We start from the raw sequence: 7,254 nt of genomic DNA, 5'->3' as shown, positions 1-7,254 counted from the left end.
CTTTGCTGTTGTTTGATCCCTTCTTCTGCCAGATGTTGTAACATCATGGTTTTACTACTAGTTCTGCCAAAGATCGCACTTCAGCAAGTCAGTCCAAACTTGGTTTTATTCTCATAGAGAAAGCCAGGTAAGCTTTACAAAGGAAAAAGTAGAGGCTGGATGAAATGTATTTTGATTATATTTTCCTTTTCCTGCTCTTTTCCTCAGTAAGAGATCATACACTGGTGGTTTTGAGAAGGAAAGCGATGACGAAGAGCAACCATTGAGCTGACTGTGAGCACACAGAAGTCCTCGGATAACTGAGATTCTACTGCCACCGTGTGTTCACCCTCATTTCGCTCACGATTTTCTGCTCGAGAGGCAACACCAGTGCAGGGTCTCTCTCCTGAGATGGAGGAAAGCTGTTTCCAAGCAAAGCTGCTCTTGGTAAAACCTAACCCTGATAGAGCATCCGTGGCTGTTTTCATTAGACAGGCACTCACCATTTTTGGCGAGTTTCAGAATGGGCTCTTCTGTAGTTTCTGATGGCTCTGTACCAGTCTTCAATTATCATTCATTGCAAATGACAAACAGCTATTTCTGTCCTGAATGTTACTATTTAGGAAAGAAGCAGTTTCCAAACAGGTCTCTCATTTCCTCTCACAGGACTGAGTAGTTGACTGAAAATTAATACCTTCCATAACTGAAATCAGTATTGTCAGTAGGAGGGGCTCTTCAGACATCACATGGCATACAGAACAGGATTTAGATAATCTGAAGTTGTTCTGACATAGTTCTTTGTCTCCAGGTGTCACAGACACAACACCCTGGACTGCCCATCTTTTCAAGGACACATAGTGGTGATAAATGTCTCTGGAGTTTGTTGAACTCAGCACTGCCAGAAAAACAAGTACACCATTTTTAAACAGGGGACTTATAAAGTTTCCTCAAAAAACCTGCCATAATTAACTGTGAAAGACAGTACACTTCTCCAGAAATCCTCTTCCAAAATCTCCCCCACAGTATTCCCAAGTACAGGCTGATTCAGCCCCACACAGGACTGGGTTTCACAACGTACCAGTACAAATGGGTGTGTTGGCAAATGAACTCGACTATCAGCCAGTAACCTCTGAGCTGTCAAGTGTGGCATAAACTGCAATGCTTTCCTTTTTACCCGTTTCAGAAGAGGGTTATATTATCAGACAGCGACACCAGAAAAGGAATAGATAATTCCATACAGAAATGAGAACGCCTAAGTGACATGGTGACCACATGTACATTCTATCCACTGACCTGTAAAATTCATGGACTGAAACAGTAAATATAGCTAAGGTCTTTAGAACACAGGATTATTTCAAGCACTATGTCCCACAGGAGTGAGATCTTTTGTGACAGCCCATTTCCCATCTGACAGACATTCACATTCAAAATGCAACCACCACCACCAGCACCCTCACTGCCGGGCTGAGGAGGAACACACTCTAATTAATTGAATAGAAGCCAAATTATTCTCTCTTGCAATAAAGATGACATTGGAGATGATCCAAAATGCATTCAGCGGCAACTTCACCTAGTTTGTCAGATATTAAAATTGCCTCTGAGGGAGCGTGTTCTGCTTATTTTCAAGGGCTTGAGCAATTGTTATTCTGAACACCGTCTTCCACACACATCCAAGCTGCCTTACACAGAACAAAGATACCCCACATTTTCCTTTTACCTTGTATTTTTGAATCACAGATGCTTGTAAAGCAGCTGTGAATAGAAAAAAACTGCTTCTCCTTGACTTCGCTGCAGTGGTAAACTCCCCGTATAATTTGCTTATATTCTCAGGAATCTGCTTCTCCTGGCAATTCTGGCTTTTTAATGACTTCTAAAGTCATCTGAAGACATCAAGTAAAGGTCATTTCCTCTATTATTGAAAGAAATAAGATACAAATACTATATCTACAAATTCCACTGCCATGTACTCTGCTAGGAAGGGCATGCACTGAGTAATTTGCCTACACTAGCACAGAAAAAACACAGACAAAAAACTTACTTGTAATTATAACAGAGGTTCTCATTCTCCTCCTTTTTCAAACAGAAGAACGTATTTCCTGAACAAACACAGACAATTCTCTCTTGTTCTGACACAAACAGTATAAATTGGTAACATTCCCTACTTACAGTTAAATTAGGAATGCGCTCAAAATAAAAGTATAAAAAACCCATCTACTTATGAGATGAACATCAGACTCAATTTAATCAAAATTAAGAAATGTATTGTATATCCTTATAAACCACTTTCAACTTCCAGGCTCTTCTATTCAGAAGAGCTGATAGGACAGATGGTGGGCCCTAACAAACTACACACAAGCTAGAGAACAATATCTTTGGAATTATATTCGCAACTCAGGCCAATTCTTTCAGTCTCTTACTCATGCCCAAATCTTACCTCTATACAGTGGAGACAATAATGTTAAGCTGGGACTGTTAGGAAGGAGAAACATTACTTTAGTTCTTCATTATGTAATAGAATACACCAAAAAGCACTGAAATTCTCCCGCAGCTGGTGAATTTGCAGCTCCCAGACATCATCCTGTTCTGATGAACATGTACTTTTTCTTATCTCTATGTAGTTGAGATAAGGATTTGAAGGCTGGACTATTCAGTGAATGAAGAATTGGTAGGATGGTTGTAGTCAGAGAGTTGTTATCAGTAGTGCTGTGTCCAGGTGGAGCCTGGTCACAAGAGGTGTTCCCCAGAGATTTGTTTTGGGACAGCACCTTTTAACATCTTCATCAGTGACATAGATGACAAGATCAAATGCAACCTCAGCACATCTGCAGATGACACCAAGATGAGTGATACAGCTGGTACAATAGAAGGAAGTGGCAACATCCAGAGGGACCTGGAGAGGCTCAAGATGTGGGCACACCCAATCCTAGTGAGGTTCAACAAGACCAAGCGCAAGGTGCTGTACTTGGGTCAGTGCAATCTCAAATATGTTCATAGACTGAGAGAAGAATTCCTTGATAGCTGCCCTGCAGAGGGGGACTCGAGGGTCCTGATAGAGGAAGAGCTGGATCTGAGCCAGAGCCTAGAAGGCCAACTGTATCCTGGGCTACATCAAAAGAGGGGTGGCCAGCAGAGCCTGGGACTCCCAGCACAAGAAGGTTACAGAGCTGTTGGAGCAGGTCCAGAGGAAGGCCATGAAGATGATCAAAGGGCTGGAGTACATGTATTGTGAAGAAAGGTTGAGGGAGCTGGGCTTAGAGAATAGAAGGTTTTGAGAAGAGCTCACTGCAGTATTCCAGTACTTGAAGGGAGACTGAAGGGGAACAACATTTTACATGGTCTCGTAATGGTAGGACAAGGGGGAATGCTTTTAGCTAAAAGAGAGGAAATTTAGGTTAGATCTTAGAAAAAATTCCTAATTCAGAAGGTGGTGAAGCACTGGAGTAGGGTGCCCAGAGAAGCTGTAGATGCTGCATCCCTGGAGGCATTCAAACAAAGGGTGAGTGAGGCCCTGGACAGCCTGACCTAATGGATGGCAATCCTGTCCTCAACAGGATAGTTGAAGTTAGACAATATTTAAGGTTCCTTCAAAATAATTCTACTAATAATTTCATACTTAGTATTTAGATAATAAGCATTGATCTAATTTTCTGATTACCAGTTATTTACCTCCTGTTTCTGGAGGTCCTTCCATGCTACACATCTGCCAAGCTCCATGTCTTATTCTCCACTTTAATTTCTACACCTGATAACATATGTCTCCTCCTAGCCCTATTCCCCTCCTTTTTTTTTTTTTATTCCCTCTCCCATAGCCCAGAACAAGTTTGTCCACTCAGCTGAGTGAATGAGCAAGGAATTCACAATTACACAGCATCCTCACTACCTCCCAGCCCCAGCACAGGGGGCTTCTTTTTTTTTTTTTGCCTTTTTTCCCCCTCCCCCACACACAAGAGGATCATAGCATGGATTGGGTTTGAAGGGACCCCAAGGATCATCAAACTCCAACCCCCTGCTAGAGGCAGCCTCTCCAGCCTCCAGACCTAGTACTAGACCAGGTTGCTCAGGGCCCATCCAACCTGGTCTTTAACACCTGCAGAGGTGGAGCATCCACAACCTCTCTGGGCAACTCTCCCTCTAAGATGAGTCACTGTGCATGCTAGATATCCCAACAGACACACCTGAGACAACACTTATCACTGGGATGAGTGCCAAGGCTTTTTTTTTTCCCCAAACACACAAACACGAGCTGGCAAAAGGGCAACACTTGGACAAACCTTGCTGTTTTCTGCATTATGATGCTTGTTGTCAGATGAACCAAAGAAACAATATTTGTATATAAACACCACTAATTCATGATATTCTCAGGAAATCCCTAGATAATTCAAGAGAGCATTCAGAAAATTGAAATGGGATCCTGTATTCTCAAAAAAAAAAAGCAAATAGATGTTTGTTCTTAAAATGTGATATGTACAGAATTATTTATAATCTGATATGAACCAATCTATGCTAATCTAACTGAAGAGCTTATGATCCTGATAGAAATATCTAGGAGAGAACATTTTCACTATAGTATTAATTATAGTTAATAATGATAATTAACTTTATTAACTGTGTTTAATAAAATAAATCCATTTTCAATTCCTTACATTGTGAAAACTAACTAGTGAGTTTGGGCCAAGACTGTTATCGAATCACAAGTAGTTATTCCAGACAACTAGTTACTCTCCCAACGTAAGAGGTAGGGAGAATTGATTCTATGATGAACAGAAATACTGCAAGACCAGCCCAAACTTATTGAGGTTCTGAATGATCAAATGTCTTTCTGTTTCAAATGAAACCTAACTTTTGTGTTTAAAAAAAAAAAAGAAAGGAAGATAAGAATACTTACAAGTATATATGCAAGGGTATGAAGCTTGTGAGGTTGACTGAAATCACAAAGAAAGCCTCTGACTGAAAAGTACTCATTTAGGTCTTTCAAGTACAGTGAGAGCACGTTAGTCCTTATTCGCTTCTATTGAAGAAGTTAGAATATGGCCACGTTTATACAAGCCATTAAACAAAGACACTTCAGGACGATCAGTGTAATTAGCGTGTTCTATCATTTACTAAATAAGAACATTAACATGCTCTTAATATTACTTATTATTTCTCCCCTACTCCAACTGTATTTGAAAATGGGCTTGACTTCTTTTAGATACCTGTGCTTTTATGAAGTAAGGTAATATACATTCCAGAGTTCGGTATCTTTATTGCTTTAAAATGATACATGCCCTTATAACTTAAACTGAGTTTAACAAACTTAACAAACTTAAATAGAGTCAAAAGGTTTTTTTCCTTCCACAAGTAGTAAAATCTAGTGGCAATGTACTATTTATACAAACTAGGCAAAGAGACAAGAGAAGATTTTAGCAAAAAAAAATAGAGAAATAAAAACTTAGTAATTCATTCTTTTTCACTCTGTAGTATGGCAACACATTTCCCAGTTGAAAATAAGATAAGCACATATTGCTGACAGATCAAAACGCCCAGTATGGAAGACTTTGCTTAGAATCTGTCCAAGGTAGAAATGTTCCATACAATGCTCAGAAAAAAAAAAATACAGTGAAATGTCTCTTCTGCTAACTCTATTCAGATTTGGCTCTACCTTGTTTCAAATAAAGATATGAACATAGATTCAAATATAAGCATATTCATTTTTTCTGACATCAACAATCAATACAAAGCCTTACTAAGTGTCTTTATTAAACAATAGATGCAAAATAAATCTCTTTGCAAATTTATACCACACATTCTTCACATCACCTGAGAAATCATTTACCTCTGAAATACTACCTGTTGTTTAAAAAAAAATCAATTTCTAATGGATTTTTTCCACTTCAAATCACATATGAAAACCAGTAAAGCTTCTTCCATCTTTTATCACCATCTTTTTTTCCTGTCAGAAAATGTATTTCATGAAAGCAAACTTGAAGATAAAAGGAAAAGGAAATACAATTTACTTCACAAAAAACTAGGAACAAGCTTTTGGGGCATTTGTACCAGTTGATTTCTTATTCCATAACTGGTCCCAAAGCTAAAAGGCAGGTTTCACTTCTGGCCACCTCAAATGCTCTGAAAGAACAAAGAGACTCAACACAAATCCCAAGTGCTCTGCAACCTTCAACATAATTCCATCCCATCTGTGGCTGTTAGGATGGGATGAGTCATAGAACAAGGATGATCAACAATCATCCTGTGAGTTTGTGAGTTGATTCATGACTTAACATTCAAATTACATTTAAAGCTTTCAGGCTAGAGAAAGGCAAACAATCATTAGCAAATAGGCAGGAAAACACACTGATTTGTACAAGGTGAGGCAGACTCCACCTCAGTGGAAGATCCGGAGGAACATTTTAAATAAACTGAACATAGGCCCCGGTGGTACATGCCTACAAGCTCTGAGGGAGCTGGCTGGTGTCATGACAAGGCCACTGCTGGCTTTTCCAGGCTTTGCTGGCCTGACTATTATCAACAGCAAGCTTACAAGGCTGAATTCTGGGCCATTATACCTGTTATTATTAAGTGTACATTTTAAGGGAAAGCTTTCTGTTTTATCATGTTATTCAATTTGCCTGTTTCATAGTTCAGCTACAGAGAAAGATCTATTTTCCTTTTATGGGAGTAACTATCATAATAAAGCAGTAATTAGCAGTAAGTAGTCCCTGATCAGCTCAGCAGGATACATGGGAAAAAAAAAAAGAGACTACTCCAAAGAAATACATAAAAATGAAACTTGTACAAACAAAATTCAAACTGGCAGGGTTCAACTTTGGAGCTATTCTTTTTTATTTATTTATTTAATAAATTCTTAGAAGGCACACTACTACTGCATCCAGGCTTCTTAAAATTATCCCTAGTCATTCTGTCAAAGATAGCTATCACCACAGAGCTTTTATATTTTAAAAGTCACCTACAGCAAATGATTAAACTGCAATGAGAGTAAGTGTGGTGAAAGATGATCTTTCTAGTTGTTCCAATTTCTATTTGATTTTTCTAAGCAGCACTATCATCTGTCTTTCCATGGTTGGTACACAAGAGATCACATCCAGCGCTCCTGTGGCCATGATCTCTGCTAGCTGAAGGAAAGCAAAGCATTTCTCTGTCACAATATTAATTACAGATCAATAGCTATGTAGCAAGAGTGGATGTTTAGCTAGACTGTACTTCAGGTCCACATTAATGCAGCAGTGTTTAGTCTTCCTGAATTCCATCCCTGCTTACAGAAGCCTGAAAAAAAAA

The sequence above is a fragment of the Meleagris gallopavo genome, chromosome 6, assembly GCF_000146605.3.
Source record: "Meleagris gallopavo isolate NT-WF06-2002-E0010 breed Aviagen turkey brand Nicholas breeding stock chromosome 6, Turkey_5.1, whole genome shotgun sequence".
In the NCBI taxonomy this organism is placed as follows: domain Eukaryota; kingdom Metazoa; phylum Chordata; class Aves; order Galliformes; family Phasianidae; genus Meleagris; species Meleagris gallopavo.
Note: the sequence above shows the minus strand (reverse complement) of the source record.